Raw genomic sequence first — 25828 nt, 5'->3', positions numbered from 1 at the left:
CAGGCCTCTGCCTTCTGCTATTATGGCTATGATTCAATCATTGCAGGGCAACACTTTACCTCGGCACATTGAAAGAGGGAAAGAAATGTTCTCACTGCCTCTCTGTTAATGGAAGATGAAGCCAAAGGTGTTTCTGGACAAAGAGGGAACCATCAGCCACTTAACACGAGAAGTAGCTGCAGCAACCTCACCTCACAATCTACTCTCCCCCTGCTGGGATTTCAAAATGGCCTCCCTTTCTTGGCGCATGCAGCCAGAGAAGCTTCAGGAAGGGTGCAGGGACCAGACCAGGCGAGATTTACCTCTCTTGGGTACTGCCTTAGCTGGAGTGGAAAAGCTCAGTGCGTTACATACTTGGATTTCATTCATTTTAGGTTTCACATGCTTAAATTAGAAGCAAACAAAGCGAGGCTTTTCAACCAAAGTCACATGACTCGCAGTAAAATATTTTTATTGGCAGCGACAGTGCTTTTTGGAAACCGTCTGCAACCTTCTGGTAGTAGTTGCTGTATTTAAATGACTTTTAAACCAAAATAGGAATGTGTTAGCTTTTATATTTCAGCAGTTCTGAAAGAAACAGCAGAACTGTTGAGACAACAAAGCCCAAACTAGTTTAGCTTTGTTTTTAATGAAGAAAATAATTCTTATCACAAGTTGTTTTCAATTTGATTTTCCAGTGAAATTGCTATTTACAAGGTCAAGGGGAAAAAATGGATTAATAAATGACTTCCGTAAGAAGGCATAATTAAATAAAAATACCAAACATTCGGGCTTTCTAGTTTAAACATCTGGAGCTTTTATGTTTATGCTGGTAGGCTGTTTTCCCTTCATTTTCCAACTATAACCACTTCTAACTTATAAAAACATATTTATAAGGTGACATGTACTCTGCATTTGCTTTCTAACATTTTAGAAATGGCACTGTAGTGTTGAGAAAGGCAATAAAAGAGATCATTAAAATTATATTTAGTTGGAAGCATAAATGTAATTGTTCTAGCTGAGGTACAGTGACGTCAGGAGAGCAAATCTTCAAATTATTGAAAGGAAAAATGATATTTAGTCACGAACAAAAAAAAAAAAGCAAGTTAAAAAAAAAACAAAAAAAACCTGAAACTAATTGCCTTTTATTTTTACAAAGTGTTGACTCTGCAGGCTAAATCTGTCGGCAGTTTAGGAAATCTGAGCCAAAGTGGTTCTTGTTTTTTATCTCTAGGCATGTGTGAACCCGCTTTACCCTGAACTCTGCTGTAATTTACCAGCTTTTATTGTCAGCTGGGAACATTTGGAGAGGGTAGAAAAAGAAATGAAAAGAAAAAAGAAGGGAAAGAACAGGATCCCAGCATCCGTCCAGCCTCTGATTAGCTTTTGGTTCGGTTTCTCGTGTTAGGCGTTCAAAGCCTTACAGCCTGCTAATAGATGTCTGGATCCACTCATGGGGAAACAATGTTGGGAATGTTTCATTATTCGGTGACATTTTGTTAACCTTTTGCTAATGGGTAAGAAAAACATTCAATCAACTGATAATGAAAACAATTATCAATCATACCTATAGCTGAGACACTCAGGTAAACATGCATGGTGTTATTTTTTTCTGCTCATATTTTCTGTTTGTGAGTGTGCACCAGTGTGGCTTCTCCAGTTTGACCCTCGGGGCCAAAGTGACGGATTAGGGTCCAGAGAAACTGCGGCTGCAAGGCAGCAAACTGCCTTACTTACACAGGACTAATCCCTGTCCTCCAGCAAGCTCTTAATTGAGCCATCATCAGCTGCTGATCTATGGGTTAAACATCAATTAAGGTAATGAGCAGATAGAGTGGAGGCAAGAAGAGGGGGTGGAGGGGGGGATGGAGCAGAGGAGTGGAGGGGTCTTCAGTCGAAAGGGCAGAGAGGTGATGCTGAGGAAGACTTAGGCATGTGTGTGTGTCTGTGAAGTGGTAGCTTGATGAGTGGAGTGAGTTTTTGAGCCACAGAGTGGAGTGTTGATTATGGCAGTGGATGATGGAAGCTGCTTGATCAAACAGCCTGATGGTGTTTTTTTTTTTTCTTTTTTTTTTTGCTGCTTTAGTTGTGTTTGCTTTGGACAGATTGAGTGGCAGCTTGGGTGAGCTCCTCAGCTGCCTCTGGAAAGTCAGAAGGCTTGCTGGGTGATTTGTGAAAATCAGATAAATGTCTATTTTTTCTTAAGGGGAACTTGTGCAAGTATGAGCGAATCTTTTCCATTCTCTTTGCAATTTAGACAACTGTATGGATTAGTGTTAGTTCTGCTTTTTCATCCAGATAATTGGTGTTTTGTTAATACCTACCAGTAAGGGTCCATAAAACTGTGGTAAAATAAACCTAGAGGTGTAATCTCTGACACACTCCAAAATAATAAAAAATGTTAGAAGCTGTGGCGTTAAACAAGATATTAAATCAGGAGAAAAGATGCAAACAGAAAAGGTTTTTTTTAAATCCCTAAAGCTTTTCACTGCATAGTTTGTTTTTTCAATATCAAGTTTGCAATTTACTCATAAGTAGTACAAACAAACATTTTAAAACAAGGCACATGAGTTCACAAATGTCATGCTGTAGCATTTTTTGATGCCTCAGTCAAAACTGAAATTTAAGCAGGATTTTCCGTGCTTTTCTTAGATCAGCTGAATTAAGCAGTAAAAAGCTCAGTTTTGACAAATGCAAAGCCACACAAAGGCCATCCAAAGTACAGAAACATAATGGCATCTCACGCATTGAATTGATGTAAGAGTATGACTATGAATAAAAAGGATGTAGCCTGTGCATTTTTCTGTAATTATTCTAGATTCTACTTTATTTAAGAGACCATAGTTTATGTTAGAGAGGGAAAAATATCAGTGAATTTTTTTTCTTTGAGTTCATGCAGACTAATAAGTCATGTTTATGAGCTGGTTGTTTTAGCAGTCTCGCTTCACCTGGAAAAGTTGAGTAGCATTTTTTTATTTATTGGAATCAGATTGCGATGGAAGAGATTTTCTGTAATTTTATTGCCCAACAGTAAACAAATATAAGTTTAACCAAATTACAATAGCCCCATAATCTTTACAATCTCTAACAATTAGGGAAATGTTTCAAAAGCCTTTTTCTTTAAAAAGAGTGTGTATTGAATGAAATTCTTAAAACTTGATCCTTTAATGTTTTGATCTCCTCAATGTCAATACAGTCTTTGTGATTTTGTTTCATTAAAATTGCCTGAGGCGCCACAAAACCAGATCAAGGTGTTTTGGTTTATTTGACAGAGAGAGAAACAGCCCTGCTAGTGGTTTGAGGAGAGAAATAAAAGTGCACCAATCACAAAAACTTAAGCTTTCTCAAAAGCAAATCCAGCAGGGATGGGATGTCTTTCCCACCCACAGTGTCTGACTGACAGCTTCTTGAAGTGCAGAGTCATAGCAGTGAGCGCTGAGCAACACAGATGGAAACAAAGTTGCACAGAAATCCTGCAAGTTAATGCTTAAAACTTAATGTGTCATTATATCTATCTTTGCCAAAAGCTTTTTAAGGAAATTAATTGGAACATTCAGTGTGAGTTGTTTGCACAAAAGGCTTTTATCTTTATGGAGGAATGCGTTTAAGAATGTTGTCTGTCTCCTGAGAGTGCAGCTAAGTTGGTTTATTTAAATTAAAGTCACTGAACGTCAGAATAGGAGTCATCGGATAGCCTCTGGTATGGGGTTGTTGTGATAAAACCCTACATTTGAGAACATTAAGCCTCATTAAATCCCAAATATTTGAGATAATAAATAACAAAGCCTTTGGGTTTCGATATGTTGCTTTTGTCTGTCTGTGTGTTGTAATTTTACTGTATCGTGAAGTGCTATAGGTCAATGCAATGTGAAACATTCCAGCAAATAGTGTTCTCAACTATATAATATATTTTAAAAGTCCTCATTAATACCCATTTAATAAGCAAAACTTGTAGGATGACTGAAATTGAATGAAATTCTAAATGTGTCTCATTTTGATGTCTGATAATCCTTTTTGTCAGCTCATTCAAAGAGCAAACGCATTTCCTGTTTGGACTGAAACGTTTCAGGTGCAGTTACAAAAGCTAAACTGCACAGCAGTCATGCATGGATGGAAGTTCAGAGCAACATGTTAGGCATCAGTGGGAGTTTTTTTTTTTTTTAAATATTTTTTTCTCCAAAAACTGAAGAGCTTTAGTTTTGAAAGCTTGAAATCTTTTAGTGAAAGTTGAGCTTTGTTTAATGACACCAACAACCTTCTGTTTCTTGGTTCTTTATTTGACTTTCAGCAAAAACCAAGGCCAGCTGTGTCTCCTGCTCTTTAAAAAAAAAAACTTTTTTGCCAAAGGAAATGAGAAAATGTCAGCGAAGCTCCGAAAGTTTCAGGGTTTATAGTTTCCAATGGCCTCAGAACTACCATGGTGTACTTGGTGGCCTTGAATGTCAGAAACAGGAACCGTCAGGTTGCTATGGTGTTCATAAGATGGATTCAAAGACTGACATGTTGGCAATAGAAAAACAGTTTTATGCAATTGAAAAGTTTATAATATGGCTTGAGAAATTCGTCTTGATATTAACCCTGTTTGATATTTAATGTAGATTTCTCACAGCTAATATCCTCCTTCATGAACAACAGAGGATTTAAAAGGCATCTTTGCCTTTATGTCAGATCAGCATAGCGCCTGCGTCGTGGCCGCTGCATTACAGTGCTTCAGAGAGTATTTGGCATAAGGATACACATTAATAGAAAGACTGAAGAAGTTGGAGACTTTTCTACTCAGAAATGTGAAAATGTGTAATTATGACACAGACAGCATTGGTCGCACCAAATATAATGCTTTAATTAACCCCCCCTTCACCCCTGTGATCATAGTCATACAGCAGTTTCTGATTTCATCTCCAGGATTGTAAAGTAGACTGCAGGATTGTTCCTTTGGCTCAAAGTGCTAAAACAGCTTGTGAAACCCAACATTTTACTCAACAGTGTGTGGTTGGTCATTCAGCATGATGAAATTAAGCAACTTCTAAGTAATCCCTTTAGCTATTGCATTGTCTGCTGGCATTAGTAAGCACCAGCTCCGAGGAGTTGTCTTTGTTTGATGTAACACAACTTCCTGGAAGGAACACGTCACACAACATGTTGCATGTCTTTTCTCTGTTTCTTGACTAAAATATTTCCAAATAAATCAAAAATGCTGAGTTAGCAGACTGCGGTGACTTTCTTGCAGAGGGAACTACTAGAACATTTCCATTAACTAGTTTTACAGTCATTATTTTGCCTTATACTTAAATGTGTCATATGACCTGTTCACAGTTAATAGAAAATATCAGACTATGGAATCTAGATCTGTAAGTAAATAGGTAAAGTTACTCCGAAGTCAGAAGCAGTGGCCTCTTGTCCAGGACCTACTCCAGGCTGTAAGCCTCCAAAGTAAGACACACAGACAATCTAAGATGGAATATTGTCTGAAGACAAGTAGCCACTGAGGAATGTGATAACTCTTGCTGGTGTTGGTGCATTGCGGTCAGAACCATTGTGACATGCAACCTTAGAGCGTTGGATGGTCAGTAATGGCATCTACCAGACCAACATTCTTGGCTACTTTGCTTTTGATTCATGCATATTGATTATTTTTGCTTAATTAATAAATAAATGTCTAACGTTCACATGCATTATTATTCTAAATACATTGCTATACTATCATTGTACTATATATTACAATGTTTTTTTAATGCATGTGTATTCAGTTTCAGTTTCACCAGTAAACCTTTGAATGTTATGTTGCTGTGAAAACACCCAGTAAAACCCTGTGGCTTTCTGGGTGAGTGGTAACATTTGGTCTCGGCTTACAGCACCGCACACAGCTCCCAACCTTAAGCGGAAGGTTGAATCCCAATTTTCTGTTTGTCAAATTTTGCTCTGTCTGTTAACTGTCTGACTACCTAAATTAGACTCAGCCCTCTATGGTTTACCACAGACTTTCCATCCACCTCTCATGTGAACAGACAGCAACAGAAAATCCCTCTTCTGTGTCCTTAAAGAATAGTTTCTGGGTAAAAAAAGATGGCCTGAACTTTAGAGAGACTGCCTTGTAATGTGGAATGTCCCTGGTCTCTGTGACCCACTAAAGTATCCCTGAGTTCGGCTCACCAAATGTACTACTCTGATTACAGTTATGACTAAGATATTACATAATTCCCAGTTTATTGTTCAACAATATTGAGCTCATCTGATCTGTTTACTCTCAGTATGTAGCATGTTATGAAGCTCTGTTACATAAATGTTAAGCAGATGTGAGGAAAAAACAGAAACAGAATGGTAAATCCCTTAGTTGTAATTTTTTTTTTTCTAAAAATATCTTGTTCAGAGCACTAAATATATCCGGTTGGCCTCTGAAGAAATTGCTGGAAAAACTTGCTTTGGGGCTGAAATGAAAATCTGGGCTGACCCTGTTTTGACGAAGAGGTGGAAACCGATGAGGAAGTGAAAGCACTGAGTATACTGAACATTTATTGTGATCAGGGGTTGCCAAATCTGCTGAAATCTGGGCATCTCGTTGCATTTTATCTCTGGCTTTCTGGAGTGCTTTGTGATCTCTCCATGCTTTCCTCTGCAGTTGATGCACCGTCTTGCAGCACTTTATCCAGATGATGTTGTATTTTATGACTTTTAATAAATCTGTCACAACCAAAGAGACCACCTGATGCAAAGTCAGTCAAACGGACACCGTATTGGTTGTGAAAAGGGATGAAAAGTCAGTAATTCTGGATCAAGACAACCTGCACAATCTATACTGGTATAGAAAGACTTTTACCTGTTCACCACTCTTTTAAAATGCGTATTTATTCATTTATTTGTTTCTTGACTTATTTATTTATTTAAAACATTGTATTTTGCCATTTTTGCTGATTTCTTTTAAAAATAATTTTTAAAATTGACTTATTTTTTGAGAAAGAAATAAGAAAGAAAGAAAAAATAGCTAGTTTTAGTCAAGATTTAACCTTTAATAACAGGAGCTTGACCAGCGAGTCGCAGCTCTCTCAAGGTTTCTGCCACACAGAGCCAAGCTGGGTTTGACCTTGACAGACCGTAGTATCAAAATCCACTTACATTTAATTTGAATCTCTTTAGTTCAGCTTTCATCAGCCTTCTGCGAACAGACTCTTCACCTCATAATATCTTTATGTTTGAACTGAACAACTTTAAAAGTGGACATAATTAGACCAGACTTCTTGCATATTTATTCAAATAAGAAAGATTTTTTTTTTACATCTGATGTTAACATTGAAAGATACATTAAGCTTCTATATTTAACTTGCAGTGTGAGAAATTCACATCCACATGATTAAAGCACAAACATAATATGCTCAATTTGCAATACATTTACTCAGCTTCAGGAAACATTCTTTTTTAGCTATGAAAACATAAACTATGTAGGATAAGTGCATAGATTACTGTGTTGCTCTGAAGATACAGAGAAGAGAACCGCTTGACACTGAGCACAAACTCAAGGTTCAAGCATCGTATTCTCTGCAGCTCTTTTGAAGTTTTATAGAAAAACAGAATATGTCCTATTTTTGGTATGTGTCATAATGATAACCTTGTTGTCACTGAATCACATGCATGTGAATCATTTCATAACATCAAATTCAATATTTTATAACACAGCTGGATACTAAGGTTACTGACATTGGCGGAAATCCAGTAAGAGCCACAGATACCAGGAGGATTACTGAGAATCAGAATCGGGAGCGTTATATTCAGCTTAGATTAAGGCTTCTCTGCTCAGTGACTCAAGCTGCGGTCTACACTCTGCACACTGAAGGTTTCGCAGGAGGTCTGTCTTGTATTGTTGCCAAAGAACTTCGAGAACGCCGCCTCGCAACGATTAAAAAAGAAGTGAGCAGGAAAAAAAAAAAAAGAAGAAGTTGGGACATGGATCAAGGAGAGCTGCACACCTACAAGACCGCAGGAAGCTTCAAGAGAAAAAGAGATGTAGAAAAGATGTTTTTACTTCAAAATGCCATGCGCCTGTTTTTTTTTTTTTTTTTTTTTTTAAACGTACCAACTCTGATGCATCATTCAGTATTCAGAAAGCACGGATCGTTCTGCCTCCAGAAGCAGAAATGTTTCATAATCAGACGTCCTTTGCTGACTAAAAACTTGGATGTTAACTTGCACTGTAAGTTGCTTCTGCCACGGATCATTTTCATACAGCCAAACCAAAATTTTCAGTCCTTTTGCCACACTGTGGAGCGTGTAGAAAAGCAAAAAAATCAAAATACACTCACAATATCTTTATCTATTTCCCATTTTATATCTTCTTACTGATATGTGCGGGAACATACCAGTCATGAAGGTTACAATTGGAACCTTTTCCTTTACCTAATCGCCAACACATGTTGATGTCAGTAGCACTACTTTCCTTCAGATTTTGTTGTCCTTGAGGCATCTCTCTTAAATCCTGACTCACTTTTTTTTTTTGGCTTCCGTTGCTTTATTGTTTTCTATTTTCCTTACATTGGCTCAGCTACTCTACCTCGGTGCCAAAACATACGATGATCTTTGCAGATAAATAATGTCACATTAGCCTGGTCACACAGTTCTTTTTGAGCATTCGAACAGACGTTTCAGAAATAGAGATCACATATTTGTGTGGCGTTTATTAAATCTAGAGGGAAACTGACATTTTCTAATTTCTAAAATTTATTTTCCAAATTTTTATTTTTTCAGCACTCACACTTATGGGGTAACAAATGTGACCGTTTATAGTGGTGACAAATAAAAATTGGGAGAGTTTCTGTTGTCAATTGTGAATGCAGGCAAAGTGCCGTGCCACCATTCTTGCAGGGTTATGATGGCGTGAGAGCAGGGGCTGCTGGCAGGATCTCCAACACAGCTGAAATAGCATGCAGCCAAGCCAGAAGCTGAAATGCTATACCCAAGCTCCTCACTTTCCCCTTGTTTGTCACTATACCTTCTCTTGCTCTTTCTCACCTCTTTTGCTCTCCCTGCCTTTCTTTGAAACAAAATCCTTATTTGTGCTCTCTTTTCGTTATCATGTAGTCTCTGTCTATCTCCTCACTTCCTCCATTCTGGCTTCTCTCCAAGTCAGACACCTTTTATCCACTTACAGTAAAGCACGTTGAGAGATTTAAGGCCTCATTTGAATATCTGAATGTATATATACATCCTCCTCACTGGGGTGTGGCATTGTTTTACTGTTGCACAGCTGTGGTGTTGTGGAACCATCTGTTCAGGGGTCATCAAGATAGCCACGAGCTTGTAGGCAGAAAAAGTATGCGTAGATGAAGGGAGGAGGATGCTTATTCATCCTAGTTCTTCTGTTGTACAACACCAATAAGTCAGACTTGGGAAAGGTTCCAAGAAGAGAAGAAGTAGTAGGAGGGTGTGGAAAAGTCCCCTCTCCTCTTCATCCCTCCATACTTGCACAATGTCATATGCTTGTGTATTTTTATGTGATTTATGTCTGAGTGCAGAAGTGTACTTGTTTAATAACAGTGCACGTATCATCTGTTGACGTTAGGAAGAATGTGAATTTTTACTGAAATGGTTTTTCACCTTTTGTAATTTTTTTCAGAAAATAATCTTTTAGATTTCTACCTGCAAACATTTGTAGATGTTTCCTGGATAAAAAAAATCTTCTCGCTCTGTTCTGATTGGTCAGTATCAGTAGCTTGAACACACACAGCCATTGGATGCAAAATGTTTAAAATTCCAGTTTTAACTGAGTTTTCTTTTCTAGGAAACTGCAAACTTAAAATACAATTGAGAACACTTACCAAACCCATTTTTAGTGCCACACAATGCAAAATATGTGACAGGAAAAACATTTAAACATCAGATTAGATTTCATGTCATTGTTTTATTTGAAGAAATACAAATTGGCATGTAGAATAAAGCCACTGTGGAGTTTCTTGGCTTGGGTATTATTTGATAAAAACTTTTTCTTTGATGGAAATGTGTTTGGAAACTTTCAGCCAGGCCGCTTAGCAAAGCCTCACACAATCTTCATTCATAGAAAGTAGCGTAGACTCTTGTGAAAAGAATAAAATCACAGTCATGACATCTTGCGAGTCTCTCAGCCATGTGTTTGTGGCCGAGGCAAGCTATGTCTGTACATGTATCAGGTCTAGGTGTGATGACACCACCAGTGGCAGCTCTAAAGAGGTTAGCACAGATGCTAATAGCAACTGTGATGTGATTAGATTATTACAGCTTTTTTTTCTTTTGGTGGAAAAATGTTTTTGTTCTTCTCTCAGCTCAGTTGGCAAGTGGGTTATGTGACTTCTGTCTTATTCTTCTTTTTTTTATTTTAGTTATATTTAGTTGTATTTTAGTCATATTTATTCTTATGTGGAAGGAATGAAAAGTTGCATTGCTTCGCTCGCATTTAAACAGGGAGGGACGGTTACATAAAACATCTTTGTCACAAATCTTTTAGTCAAAGAAACAACACTTCTTTTTCATTTGAACTCTTAAAGGTCTTCGAAGTCAGAAAATTTGTGCTCAAAGACTGTTAAGACGCCCTGATGGCTCTTTAAAGTGCAGCTGAAATCCATTTCTCTGCTCTGATGTACAAACCAGCTCAAGGCATCGGCAAGGAGTGTTTTTTCGCGGGCAAAAACACAGCCGTGCTTTCAGTCGATAGAGAGTGTACTTATTTTCTGGCGGGCCGTGTCAGTGCAGGCATTAGATAACGTTTTATTTGATGGTGTTCAATGGCTGACTCGTCCTCACCTCTCGCCCAGGCCTCTCCTGCTCTCCAGCCCACACGCGCTCCCATGCAAAACCAAACGCACACAGACATCCACCCACTGACTCACATACACACAGTCAGAAAAGCACAGTCCCGCTCTCTGCATCCTTCCTCTGGAGGATTCTGGCAGTTGTTTATGTTATTGAACTGGTTATCACATTACAGCTGGAACACTACCAGGCTCAGAGAGAAAGAGTCCTGCTGGTCTCTTAAGAAAGGAAAGAAAGGCTCCAAGAGTGCAAAGGAAAACAGGGAAGATGAGATAAGTATACGTTAAGATGTGTTGGGATTGCCATGTTTCCCGGCTTGTTTTTTTGTAAACATTACTAAATAGCACGGGATGAGTTTTTACAGACCAGTGGCATGTTGACAATAGCAGCCAATGAACAACAAAATCAGCTTCTTCTCAATGTTTGATCCACTTTCTGATCTGGTTTGCTATTTGCAAAAAGATTTTTTAAATTCCAATTATTCAACAATTTTGATCAGAATTTTTTTCAATTAATGCAATTTAAGCCATAATCATTTATAAAGTTAATCCTGCATCATTGGAAGGTCAAACTGTTTGCAGATCTTTAAGATAAAGAAAAGTAGTAAGATAAAGAAGTCAAGATTCTGTTGCCAGCTTTTGAAGATGTGAATGATAAAAATATCCAAATGTTCAAAACTTAATGTAATAATTTGTGGTGGTTTTATACTTGTTATTTATAAACCTTTTAAAGAATTGCGTTAGAGTTGTGGCACTAGTAAAGGGAAACCTTATTAGTGGTGATTTTATCTGGCTTACTTCATCAGTCAACCTGAACCTTTTGCCTCTAAACCTGTTCTTTTTATTTATATCTGTCCAGCTTCCATAGTTATGCATTACAAGATGATACAGTCAAGTCTTATGGCTGCATAAGACTTATAAAATAGGCATAAAAAATTACAGTTTATACTGCAGCAACCTTTTTGTGCATTGTTTTTAGACTCACAGCACAACTTAAACTGAAATCAGTGCAGTACTCTGTGATTATTTTTCTCATATTTTTTCATACTATTCTAAGTGTTTAATTGTACTACTTAAACCATGTTTACTTTAGTGAGGACTGTTTCCGATTCAGAAAAACTATTCCAGAGAAACATGACTTTAGTCTAATAGCTAACGTTGCTTGAATCAACCAATGTTAAGATAAACTTCTAGTGTTCCCAAGGACAAATCAAATAAAGACAAAACAACTTTGATAAACTAAATAACATCAGATACCAGCAAAGAGTTCAGTTAAACAACAAAAATAAATAAATGAGTGAAACCAAGTATTTTTCCACACAAACTACCAGAGGAGTTTTCAGAGCTGTTATTACTGGGAGTTGAATGAAGGTGTTGCTGCTGTATCCCCTTTACACCGACTCCTGTTTATCTAAAAAAGCTGATTAAAAGACAAGAAAAGGAAAAGTAAAGATTTTTTTTTTTTAAGAAGGAGGACTATAGATATAGGGATGTGATATATTATTATGAGTGGTTTTAGTTTAATAATTGGAGCTATTGTCCATTCCTAGGTCTAACTGTCTGCTTTGTATGCTTACTCAGTGCTGTTTGATATAGCTTTGATCAGAAATAGCAATGATTCAGATCCAGCCACCTTGTTGCAAGTACAGAATAATGTAGCCGCCCTGAATGAAATCCACAGATACCTCCTTCAGTGATGTGTATGAACCCTCTGCTGATTGGTAGACTCCTTATTCTGCAAAACCCAAACAAATAAACACAAAAATCTTACATATATTTGCTCTGTGATATTCTGTCAAGCTGTAAAGTATAAATTAGTGTAGATGAATAATTCCCTGCTACATTAAGAAACTGTATGATGGTACCTTGTTCATATTGAGGGAGAGAATGAGGGTAAAAAAACAGACTTGGTGGTTAAAAACTCTTTACTCTGTACTTGCCATGGAAACTTCTTTTTGCTCTGTTTTGCACATCCAGCAAGAATACATAATCCAGAGATGTTTTTTTTTCTTTTTTCTTTTACCCAATGGTTCTTCATCCAGTCTAAAGAAGTGCTGTGCCTTCAAATCTCCTCTCTTCTTTCCAGCTCTCCTACTTTTTCACACAGATACTCGTCTTTGTGAATATCCTTCCTGTGTTTCACCACAATTTACATGGCAGAAAACTTTGTCTGACTAAAGCATGTGGAGAACCTTTGTGAGGGTTGCTGGTATCTCCTTTTCCTGAATAGCACTTTGGTGATGGAGCCTTTCTGTTTCCATCAAAGCAATTTCACTGTGCAGAGACAGTCTGAATCATTTTTTCTCCTTCTGCACTACAATAATAAAAAGAGGCCGACTCAGAGGTCGATTATTGTTGACATGGGTATGACCTTAGGATTATAAGATCTGCATGCAGTTAAACTGTGATTATGATTGAAGTGAAAACCTGGGTATTGTAGGTTAAAATGATTGTGGATTAAAATGACAGCATGGTTTTCTAACAGCCATAATGCCAGCACCGGCTCCACTGAAGCCAAGCAAAGAAGCTTAGTGTTTTCAGCAAGTAGCTGCGGTCTATGGTAGCATCTGTTGTTACAGTTGAACACAGTGTACACATGCTCCAGCCACTCAAATACATGCAAGAGTATCACAAAGCCCTGCATTTACGCGTGGAAGGAGAGTCACAGTACATGTGTGAGTGGCTGGACGATACAGTATGAAGGAAGACTTTTAACACAGGACAATTCCTCTGGAGTCACAACAGGTGTGTGCGTGTTTGTGTGTGTGGATTGCAGAGGGGAATTATGAGCTGGGCACTAAAAGAAGGAAGCTTATGAAGGGTCCCCTCTGCCCCACCTGTAGCCTGTCAGCTGTTGTAAGCCTGTTAAAACGTCAGCTGTTTCTGAGGAGAAGAGTGTGTATGTGTGCGTGTGTTAGTCGAAGTCAAGGAGCTTGTAGATGCTGGCATGGGGAGGGCTGGCTCTGTGTGGCCCTCATCGCCCCATTGCACATCAAACGCCTTGTCGCCTTTGGGGATTTGTTTGTGCATAACACAGAACCTCATGCCTGCATTGAGTACAGTGATGGTGTGGTCTTCCTCCTCGTCTTTTCTGCTCATTGTTGCCTTGAGTCAACAACTTGGTTTTGACTTGCTTCTTTGTTGACAATTTAAATATGAAATCTTCCTCAAAAGCAAAACTGAAAAATTAAGAAAAAACTAGGCAAAACAGAATATAGTTTGAAATTGTCAAAATAGAGGTTTTAGTAAGCACATGCTAAAATAAACCAAACCAAAACCCACAGCTTAGTTAGAATATGTTTTAATACATATTTTGCACTATTACAGCTTTTTGGGAGGAAACAGAGCAAATTGTTTCTGGATGACTTTTCCTTTTTCATTTAATGAAAAAAATTGCTCTTATAGCCCTCAAATAAATCAACCATATACACTGTAATTCAGTCGGGGAGATAGAAAACACAGTTGCTGTTGTGCTTTTAGCTATTTATTCTGACCATTTAGGTAAAAGAAAAATAATTAGTTATTGTTTACTTTCATAATTAAGTTTACTTTACTTTGATTTCACAACTAATTTATGCAACTGAGATTATGCTTTGTTTTATATTACTGCTTGAATCTTAATATTTTCCATTTAGTTTGTATTTGTGTAATTATTTTATATTTCAAAGTGAGTTTTTTGCATGTGTTTATGTTTGTGGTTATGTCCTTAATAAAATACAGAGTCGTTTGTTTTTTTTATTAGTTTCAGGAGGTTTCAGAGGATGAAGTAGTAACACAGCTTCTGTCTTTGACAATGATAGACAACAGAGGATTAAGATATTGACAATATATCAAGGGACGTCAGTTTCTGTCCTTGTTTTGGTCATTTGGGCATTTTGATCCGGGGTGGGCTCATAATGGGGGCTGACTCCTGTTTTGTTAATCAGGGTTAGGGTTACAGCAAAGCCTTTGCCCTCCCTGTAGCGAGGCGACAACTTCAAAGGCTCTAATGTTTGATTTGTGACCTCACAGATGATGGCATCAGCTCACATGACATGTCTCTTACAGATGCTACGTGCACTGTTGCGTTTAAAGGGGTACAGTTTAAAACCAGCTTCGGTTTTTTGCTTGATAGGGAGCGTAGGCCATTTGATCACTTTAGTTGAAATAACATTACTATAATTTTCTACAAAGCTCTAAAAAAAGAACAAAAGTAATCAAAAGATCAATTCTTCCTCCAGAGGATTATATGTTTTTTGACTAATTCTTTCACCATCAGAGCCAAAGAGCACATCTAATGTCTGGGCTAATTTATCAGCCAAAGTTGGGAGTTTTTCATTTTTGGTTAAAGGGTTGTGTAATGTGATGGTATTTTGGTAAACAAAAATGTTGTGACCCTTCACTAGGCCATTTTAATTAGATTTTTTTCAAACAATATATATAATTTTTTTGTTATTCATAAGCCCACTTCTTTTCCATTCTCATCTGTCTCTATCCAACAAGCTGGCTCTTATTTTTGCCCTAGAAGGAGTTTTCCAAAAGTGTTTCAAACAAACCTGTTCAGTCAGCTGGTGCATGTATATCCACAGCAATTTACAGCGGTGGCAGAAGTATAATAAGCTCAAACTCCCAAATCTCTAAGCAACTGATAGTATTGATCACCAGAGGTTTGAGTCAGATAACTTTAGGAGTTAATAAAGATATTTTGTTACATAGAATGCCTGTTTAATAGATTACTTTCCTCCTTAAAACATCTAAATTTAGACAGCTCTTTGAAATAAACATTGATGAACATTTAATTCCAGACATCTGCTCTTGTCTTTCCGGCCGTAAGCTTTATGTCTGCTGTCTCTTTACTCTCCAGCCGATATGTTGGCGTGGGAGTCACAGGTGTTGAGTGATTTATGGCTTTAATTTGCTTGATGGATTAAAATATAATGTAGGAAGACGTATGCCTCCTGTTTTACTTCACCTCTCTGGGCAGAGAGAAAAGCTCACTGACAAACTGATGCAGTGAAAAGTTGTCCTGGACTGTATGCATTCAGTCTAAAGCTACTTGGTTTGTGCATGAGGTCAGCTTTAATCTAATTTTAATGATAGCGAAATGGAATGATAGAGTTCAACATTTTGAAAAATGAGAGAAGGATGAACAGACAGTGACAGCCTGCATGAGCGGAAGCCTTGGAGCTGGGGGGGGAGGAGGATGGCTGGAGCCTTTGTGGTGGCAGCTGAGTGAAGCAGACAGTTGAAGGGAACAGGTTGCTGCGTCTGTTAGGACTCGTCTTGCTGCTCTTGACCTTTAGCCTTTAGTTGTGACAGCTTCAGGGACTGGGAGATACCAAATTTCCTTAGACTAGACGAGACAGAGACGAGCACAATGCTGCTCACTGCTGTAGTTTAAAAAACCATAAAGGGTTTCAAGGAAGAACTATGATTTTTGGCAAGTTTAGTGGCTGCGATGTAGATATTTATATGGAAACATACATAAGCATAGTTGATTGGCTGTGTCTTATAGATACTATGACTTTTATACTTCAAAGAGCAACTTGATGCAGCTTAAATTTTGTTCCTTGTTTAAAGTAGCTTTGGTGTTAGTTAGAAATTGTATGCTTAACACTACAATTAAAAACATCAAACTAAGTAACTGAAAATTACTTTTAAGCTTTTTTCTCCTATATTGATTGATATACGAGTGACTAAAATTCAGACTGTGCTTTTTTTATTAAGAGTTTGGACTGTTGGCCAGTTCACTTTCGAAGCAATTTATCTGAAGGTAAAGTTAGGCTGTGTGGGGGAGGCCAAAAAAAAATCAATGAATTATTTGAGACGATAATTATCTGTTCTAATAAAAACCCTAAACCACACAAACAAGAACAACAAAAAAACGAACATTTGTTGCTGCTAATGAACAGCTATGGGAACTGATCTATTATGGGAACATTTTGTAATCCATGTTTAAAAACAGGTCTGTCATAGCCACATCTTAAAATGCTTATGCCTGTGAACAAACACACTTTCTCCCCAGTTAATTGGTCCAAAGGATTTTGATGACGTATGGAGACTCCAAGCATGACAAATAAACTGTATGTTTAACTGGTTTCGAAGATGGCATGGTTATTGGCGCCAGATGGGCTCATCTGAATATTTCAGAAACTGCTGATCTACTGGGATTTTCACACAAAACTACCTCTGGGGTTTACACGGGATGGTCCAAAAAATAGAAAATATGTAGCAGGCTAAAAGAACATTTGCTGTTGATGTCAAAGGTCAGAAGAGAATGGGCAGACTGGTTTGTCATGTAAGAATGTTACAGTTAATCAAGTAGCCATGCAATGCAATGCAGAATACCATCTTGCTTTGAACCTTGGAGTAAATGGGCTACAGCAGGAGAAGATCACAGTGGGAACAGGTGCAAATCACACAGGCTTACCAAAATTAAATACCATAAATTTGGAAAATCATTGCCTGATTTGATAATCTGCAACATTCACCTGACTGGGTTAGAATTTGGCATAAATAATATGAATGTATGGCTATATCCTGCCTTGCTCCAACAGTTCAGGCTAGTTATGTAATAATGTGGGGGCTATCTTCTAGGCAAACTTTGGACCCCTTAGGTCAACTGAGCATTATTTCATTGTTCCTAACCATATCCATTTCTTCGTGACTACAGTGCACCATCTTCTGATGGCTACTTCAAACAGGACATTTCACCATGTCACAAAGCGTCAATCATCTCAGGCTGGTTTCTTAATCATGAAAATGACTTCACTGTACTCTAGTGGTCTTCACTGTCACCAGATCTCAATCCAGTTGAGCATTATTGGGACGTGATGGATCTGCAGCAACTGTGTGATCCTGTCATGTCAATATGGCTCAAAATGGTAGAGGGAGGTCCAGTGTGGTACTACTAAATGGAGCTAATAAAGTGTCCAGTAAGTGCATGCATATATATATATATATATATATATATATATATATATATATATATATATATATATATATATATATATATATATGTATATATATATATATATGTATATGTATATATATGTATATGTATATGTATATATATATGTATATGTATATATATTGATATATGTATATGTATATGTATATATATTGATATATATATATATGTATATATATTGATATATATATATATATGTATATATATTGATATATATATATATATGTATATATATTGATATATATATATATATGTATATATATTGATATATATATATATATATATATATATATATATATATATTGATATATATTGATATATATATGTATATATGTGTATATGTGTATATATGTATATATATGTATATATGTATATATATGTATATATATATGTATATATGTTGATATATATATATATATATATATATATATATATATATATATATATATGTATATATATTGATATATATTGAGATATATATATATATATATATATATATATATGTATGTATATATATATATATATATATATATATATATATATATATATATATATATATATATATATATATATGTATATCTCACACGTTCCTCGTTAATAAGGAAAAAAAAAAACAATCAAACATAAGAAACTTGCTGCTTCTAATCTTTCTACCCTTAAACAAGCTGAAACAAGAACCTTGCTCATCATAGACATTGCTCTTTATCAGTCAGAGATCAAATGAAGGCAGTGGGTGAACAACATGTTGGTGAATTGGTTTAATTTAGCAAAGTAATTGTGGAACAATTCACTAGATTTCTAATATAAATGGATTGCTTTTGATGTGAGCATACATGCCGTGAAATGACGAAGCATCCTTGTGTTGATGCATTTTCCATTTGAGATTTTCTTCTGCTTAGCTTTATTATACTGGAAGATTTGTCAAGAGGGTGACAAAAACCTGAAAAATTCCTCAATAATGTAGGTCACACACAAGAGAAAAGCTTGCTGTGGTGCCACACCAAAGAAAACCTTTGTCTTTTTTTTTTTTAATTTACCCCATCCTCTGAAGGAAGGCAGATTTGCATAATCACCGTATTCACTGTCAAACCCTTGAAAGCATATCATGTTTATTCACTAACCTATTAGTCATTTGGTACAAAGACAAAGTACCAAATAAGCTTGTCTTCCACAAAACCTCTTGAGTTTGTCTTTGTCACGGCACATCAGTTAGATGGCACACCTTTCACATGGAATACACAAAAATAATCTTTTTTGCCTGAGCCACTACCGTTCTCAAGGATTTGCAGCTACATGGATGGATGTTTATCACTGCGAGAAATGTAGCTTATGTGCTTTGGTGTTTCCTTTCAACATAAATACACTTGCCTGTGGGCAAAGGAGCTGCTTCCTCTCTGTTAAAGAAGAGAGAATAGATATCCTTTTTGCTCAGTGTTTGTGCCTCCCCCACCTCTCCTCAGTGCCGGATTCCCACCACATGTAGCGAACACCACACAGTCTTGGCCAGCACTTGTGTTTCTGTCAGGAAGAGCGGAGGTAGCCTCATAGATCCCCATTTTAGGCTTTGGGCCAAAATCGTGTGTTAAACATGGTCGGCCCCAGGCAGTCATGAACGCGGATGACAAATGTGGATAGCAAGGAGAGGGAAAACCTGGAAAAGGGATAGAGAGATAAGACCATCTGAGCACTTATGCTTCCTGTGTTCTGACATTAGGATTGTTGTGTTTATTTGACTTGTATATTTTTTTCCATGGGCAGATTTCTTGCTCCAGATAGATGTAGAGAAGTCCCTTCCCCGCTCTCCTACAAGATTTATCCATATAAGTTACTGTTTCAAAATGAAATTGGCCTTTGGAATTTTCTGCCCTTATTTAAATAACCACGCTCTGGGCACATACGTGCCTGTACCCATACATTCATTCACTGTGTTGTGTGGAAACTCAATGACACAACTGTTTAGCAGACTCCTGGCCTCCCATTTCCCACACCCTTCAGGCCCCCTCAGAGATTTCAAGGTCGTGAAAGGGCTCAGGCTGAGATTCATTTCTTGGGAAGCAGAGTCGCTGTCGCAAACAGTCCCAGAAAGTCAGTCTCTCGTTTTACAGTCCTATCCACGCTCATCTAACGGATTTCAGAAAGTTCAGATCCACGAATTTTACTTTTGATTTCCATTGCTTTGGACATAGATCAAAAGTGTCAACAGCCAACTTCATCGGAGCTGACAGGGAGGTGGAAATGTGGTGGCATAGCTGCTGAAGTTTGACAGCACTGGTGTTATTTAAAAAAAATTGAATGTTAAAAGTTGTAGCTGAACGGCACGAGACATTACTGGTGTGTTAAACTCTCCGACAGCTGAGCATGCAAGTAGATATGTGTGTGGTGGCGCTGTCTGTGTATCCGCATGTAAAGATTTAGTGCATTGAGTCGGACGGGGCTTCTAAAGGTCCGGTGGAACAAAAGGTATGTAAGCAGCTGCCCTCCTGCTGCCAGCAGCTCATGATCTAAATGGATGATGTACACTCACACATGTGCATGGGCGACAGATTTGTGTGCGTTGTGGAAGTGACAACCTTCGCCAGGCAGCTATTGACTTCCTCACTCGTGCCAGGCACATATGCATATGCACTCCTTACAAGTTCCATTCAGCAGTCCTAAACCAAAACAAACTAAGGCACCATCTATTTACCATTTGAGAAGTTTTAAAAAAGATATAAACACAAACTATAACCAGTCATTGGTTATTAAAATCATTGTGGGTTTTGACCATTTTATTTAAGTTTAAAGTTTTCTGAAATATTTATCATTCACTAACTAGCAAAGTTTTGACAATTTTTATAATTATAGTAAGAACTTTTTACATAGTTAATAATTACATATATTAATATATAATGGAAATATTACAGAGAAGCCCTAAGAGTACATGATATGAAGTTAAAGTGCTGAATAGTCCTTTAAAGAGGTGATCAACATGCTCCAATATGGACACTGATGAATTGGTAGCAGTTGCTTAAGGCATATTAGGGCAAAGGGTGACCTGGGAGGGGTTTACTGACGAGGAGGGAGGAGATGAATGTACTGGTGGACTGTGATGTGGTAGAAGGGGGGTGGTGTTGGTGGGGGGGTGTCTGACGAGAAGCAGCAACAGCAGAGGAGGGGGCTTGAAGGGTGCTGCGGGGTGTCCAGTTAGACTGGTAATTTGGGGCATCCAGAGTGAGGCGTTCCACCAACAGTTGTCACCTCGGTGGTCCATGGTAAAGTGGCACATGTGCTCCTCTGAGCTGGACCCTTTTTCTTTTCAGGACTATATCCCTCTGATCTATACTTGGACTATCTAATATTGGAGCCCCTCTTTCTTTCTCTTTCTCTTTTTCTTCCACCCTTCTCCCCTAAAATTAGCCATCCTCGGTCCAGAAACCAAAACGGCTTGTTTTTCTGTTTGGCCATAGCACCTCTATTTTTTAACGGTAAGAATGAGTGATTGAGGCATTGCAGCCGTCGGCATGTGTGTGTTTCCACTAATGGAATTGATTTGAACTGACATAAACTCTGAGTCATTTAAAACCATTTAAGCAATGCAATAACTTCAAGAGAACACGTCACAACTGATGGCTCTTTTGTCAGGGTTTGTATTGCCCTGTCCTGTAGCTGAAAATAACTTTCTGCTGAAATTAACTTTCTGCTTGGATTTAGCTAAGTAGTCTTAGAAATATCCCAAAACTCTTTTCTTCTTAGATCAAATCGGGACACCATCAGTGGGGGTGCGCTGCTGGCGCCTGTGATGACTTCATGGGACAGATAGGCAAGGAGTGTGAGGTGACTTGCTGTGTAGCCTGTTGTACATCGCCAGCCGCCGAGCTGACACCATCCCCTGCCCCAAATCCATGGAAAGAGGATCAAGAGCACAGGGTTGCAGTTTGTTGATTTATGGTGGCTTGTGTTCTGGTGCCACTCATAACATCACACCTGTTCCCCTTTCTTTCCTGACATGAAAGCTTAGATGACCATTAATGTGTCATGAGGCTCATGCCCTTCACACCTGTTGAAACTACCTCAAGAGTCTCAAATTCTGCACTTATACAACACTTTGGAGATGCATAGCTGATGGCATTCTGTGACCTTAATGATTGCTTTGCATTATGGATTTTAAAGGCATGTCAGTCAAATGAAAGTTGTCCATCCTAGTACAGCATCTAAGACGTATTCCTTTAGCATCAATGAGGTAACAAGTTTACCTTGAAAATGTCTGCCTCTATATATTTTGATGAGTCTTTTATAATCTGCAATGTTGGGGTTTTCTCCTTTTGAAATGCTTATTTTGTTGTTTTTTTTTTAACATGAGTTTAATACAAGTTTGATAGTTGCCTTATTTCTTGCTACATCTTTAAACCATTTCAAAATAGAGTGGACAGACTTGTGGGTCTCAAAGCAGCTGCTTGACACTTGTTTTGAGGGGTAACTTGACAACAAAACCACCCTGGCTGTGTCTCCTGTGGCCAGATTGAAAGATGCCTCTCTGAGCAGTGGCTGTTAATAACCACTCAAAAGAAAACAGTCATGACTGAGTCAGATTATTTTGTGTCTTTGTACAACAAACAAACAAAGAAAAAAAACACAAAGGAAAAAATGTTTTCTTCAGGGAAGGTTAAAGGATTGCAGTTATGTGTGTGTGTCTGGAGTGTTTATTATCATCAAATGCCTTCTGCATACTTGCAGGGCCAACATTTCATAGTTAATGATGGATAAAGCTCAGAAAAACATTTGTAACTATGATAAATTCACAGGCATTATTGTGACCAAAACAGCAGCATTCCTCCTCCCACCCACCTGCATTCATGAAAATAAACCAGATAACACTTCTGATAAACGGCTGGGTTTAAGTGTCAGTCATATGTCTTGATCTTGTTTGTCTGGCTTTTGTAAGGGGATTCACTCATGAGAGCATGTTTGGTTGGTGAGGGCAAACTTTCATTTGGGTGTCCACACCCTTTTTCCTTGAGTGTCATTGATGTCATTAGTGTTTTGTCTAGAGGGCATTTCCGTCTCTCACAGGCCTTTTGTTGTTGTGCTGCAGCAGGTTTAAGATCATGGGAAAAAAACTGTGAAGGAGGAAATCTGCAAATCATCAGCCTGCACAACACTGTTAGTCCTATGAGAAAGATCTCAAAGTCCCAAGCACTGACTCAAAAGTATTCTCACTTTTTCAGATACTGTGTTACTGTCAGAGCAGCTTGTTTTCTAAATCAAGGTATGAAAATAATCAGCAAATATTGTAATAGATCTTTTTGTCTTTTTTTTTTCTTTTTTTTAGGTACTACCATTCTTAGTTTTTACTTGTTCAGGAATGACCGAAAATTGTAGAAGTGGCTGTCATAAAAACTCCCACAGCCTGTGGGGATTTTTTTCATGGGTTTTCTATGGGTGAAGATATTAAATGTACAGTGCAGTTACATAAACTTAGAAAAGAAAAATAAACAGCTAAAAATCAGATCACGTGAATGTATAGAGCATTATGAAAAGGCAGGTTTTGTTAAGGTTAGGCAAGAAGCTAGTTATGTTCAGGAAAATGTTGTTTGAAATTTTTTTTTGATCAAATTAAAAAGAAAATATTATTTTCTCAAGTATTCAGATCCTTGTTGAGAATAGTCACCAGTTACAGCTCTGCACTGGGTCGGGACAGGTGGGGCAAGCAGCTGTTGAACTTGTGATCTTTTGCAGGATGGTTTGTCAGATCACACTGCCAACAACAGGCAGCAAGTGCCTCCCAGGTTGAATTAAAAAGAAAAAATAAAGGTTTGGTTATTTTTTTTTTTTTTTGTTTGTTTTTTTCCTAAAATTTGACAGGCTTTTCTACATATGTTGGTGCTGAAAAGTTAAATTCATTACCAAAAGATGAACCCATAGGACATGCCACATTTAGAAGGTGCTTCAGATACTGTTTTCTTGACTTTCATGTAACTGTAAACTGAATGTTTTTGTTTTTTGACAATTTGGTGGGAAAAAAAAAAACAAGAAAGGAAGACATGATTCTCCGAGGTGGTGTGCACGTGCGTTAAGTATACATAGATCAAATGGTGGTGGTTTGGCCCTTTTTGCTTCTGCTCAATTTTGTAGCATAAGTTGCCCATCCCCTTACAGGAAAATGGTTCCCTCTTATTGTTGCGGTTGCTTTTCCAATTGGCTCCCATCATTCAGGTTTGGGTGTGGCTTTTACCATGTTCTGTATGTTCACCTTTTGGCTGTGATGTAACCTGACAGGTCAAACCACATAGTCCTTGCTTGTAAAGCAGTCTCAGAGTCAACAACGAGCCACATTAGAAGTATTATGTGGCCTGCCAACAAGTCGTCTCTACTCCACATGCTTATAGCCTCTGGGCAAAAAGTGCACTTGTGTGTCTGTGTGTGCGTATTCACATGCAAGGGTGTATTATAGGTATCATTAAGGTATTTTTGTTGTATTACCGCCAAAGGCTATGAATGCATACAGTAGATCAGCGACAGTTAGGGCACCCTGTGTTATGTGTGTGGGTGTGTGTTTTTCTTCTGTTTCTGTATGTGCATCTCTTTGTCTTTATATTTGAAAGTGTGTGTATATGCTCAAGCAGGCTGTAGTATTGATAGCGCCCCAGCAGCGCGGGTGTGATTCACGAGCCAAGAGGCACAGATCTTGTTACCACCCCTCCCATTCCATCTCATATCCCCCCCCCCCCCCCCCCCCCCCCCCAAACTACCACTACCTCTGAAGTGCTGCCCTTGCAGTGCATCAGCTCTCCTCATGGGTGAGACCTCTCCGAAGTCTCACCCATGATTGGTTAGAAGAAGAAGGGGGGAGGGAAAATCTTATTCCACTGCCAGGGTTGGCAGCCTTGATGCACAGGCACAATCACCACCATAAGCCAGGCCTCAGATGTAAGGCCAGCAGCTCCCCTCCTCCACTATGTGTCACAGTGCCTTTCCATCGCTCCACCTGCTGAAGCTCCTACCACAGTCAGCCATTGGGTTTTGTTGATTTTGCAAAGATGCCTGCTTGGTGACCTGAAGCTCGAGGGTGGTGGGAACTGTGTCCAATGGTTGCCCGGGAACATGAGGCAACAGGCTGTAAATATCGCACAGCTAGTGCTGGCAGAACATCCTCAAGGTTGGGCTGCAAACCGAGCCTCCCGGGTCAAATGAGAGATTTTCAGCATCCCTGTTGCAAGCCAACCTTTCCCCCAACACTTCACTGTCAGACTTAGTGGCAATTTTTTTGTGTGCTCCTACAGGAACTAATCCATTGCTCTTTTCTCTTTCCTTTGCATCTAAAACTTTTCGATTGCATTTTCAAACTGGACAGCTAAGTATGATTCTCATCCATATTGTATGGGCAAGTTTTAGGCAGGTGCATTTAAAAAAAACAAAACTGTTTAAATTGGGAGGGTACACCTTTTGCTCAGAAACTAACCGAAAACAGGTTTGCTTATATTTAAGGTACCTGACCTCTGTGTTCTTCAATAAAAGTTTTTGTTCAGCTTTTCCTGTTTTTTTGTTAGATCAGGGCTATACGGTCCTCTGGGCACACAAGCCTGCAGGTTTTCCATGCTTCCCTGCTCCAACACACCTGACTCAAAGTAATGAGCCACTGTGTGGAAGCTTCATAGGCCGTTGGATCCATTTAATGTAGGCCAGGTGTGTTGGAGCAGGGCATGCAAAAAAAAACTGCAAGACAGCGGTCCTCGAACACAGGCTTCGGACACCCCTGGCTTAGAAAAAACAGCACATAGTAACCTGTTTATTTGATTTCAGGTGAAGTCATCTGAGCGCGCTATTTGTCATCTCGTGTTTTGTCCATCATGTTAGACCTGTTAGATTGAATAGTGAGTGATGAATAAATGTTGAAATATCGATCCCTCTGACTTCAAATGTGAGAGAGATCAGTCATCATCACAGCCTGGTCCAGAAGCCATGACTCCAGCAGCTATATTCAAGCACTCTGCCTTCTTATTGAATCTTAAAACCTTGAGCTCCACTTTTTATCTTACATATATAGATGTATATATATTTTACGTTTTTGAAAAAAACATCCCTGCGATGCAGTGGCGAGCTTTCTAGGCTGTGCCCTGCCTTTCGCCCAAAGACTGCTGGGATAGGCTCCAGC

The 25828-nt window shown here is 38.3% G+C and overlaps 1 protein-coding gene across 21 annotated transcripts in view; it reads left to right on the top strand.

Moving 5' to 3' along the window:
- Positions 1 to 25828, top strand: part of mef2d (myocyte enhancer factor 2d) — a 100645-nt gene that overhangs the window by 5961 nt on the left and 68856 nt on the right. For 18 of the 21 annotated variants that reach the window (XM_079240066.1, XM_079240073.1, XM_079240070.1 and 15 more), the window contains exons 1-2: positions 20901 to 21161; positions 21430 to 21510. The exons of 1 other annotated variant lie outside the window; for it this stretch is intronic. The gene's annotated coding sequence lies outside the window, so the exon portion shown is untranslated. Of the gene's footprint in view, positions 1 to 20900; positions 21162 to 21429; positions 21511 to 25828 lie in introns of those variants that run through there. 2 more of the 21 variants (XM_079240077.1, XM_079240074.1) reach the window with 2 other exon arrangements.

Source organism: Telmatherina bonti (assembly GCF_933228915.1).
Source record: "Telmatherina bonti genome assembly, chromosome: 5".
NCBI classification, from domain to species: domain Eukaryota; kingdom Metazoa; phylum Chordata; class Actinopteri; order Atheriniformes; family Telmatherinidae; genus Telmatherina; species Telmatherina bonti.
The sequence above is the reverse complement of the archived record's forward strand: the minus strand, read 5'-3'. Positions and strand labels throughout refer to the sequence as shown.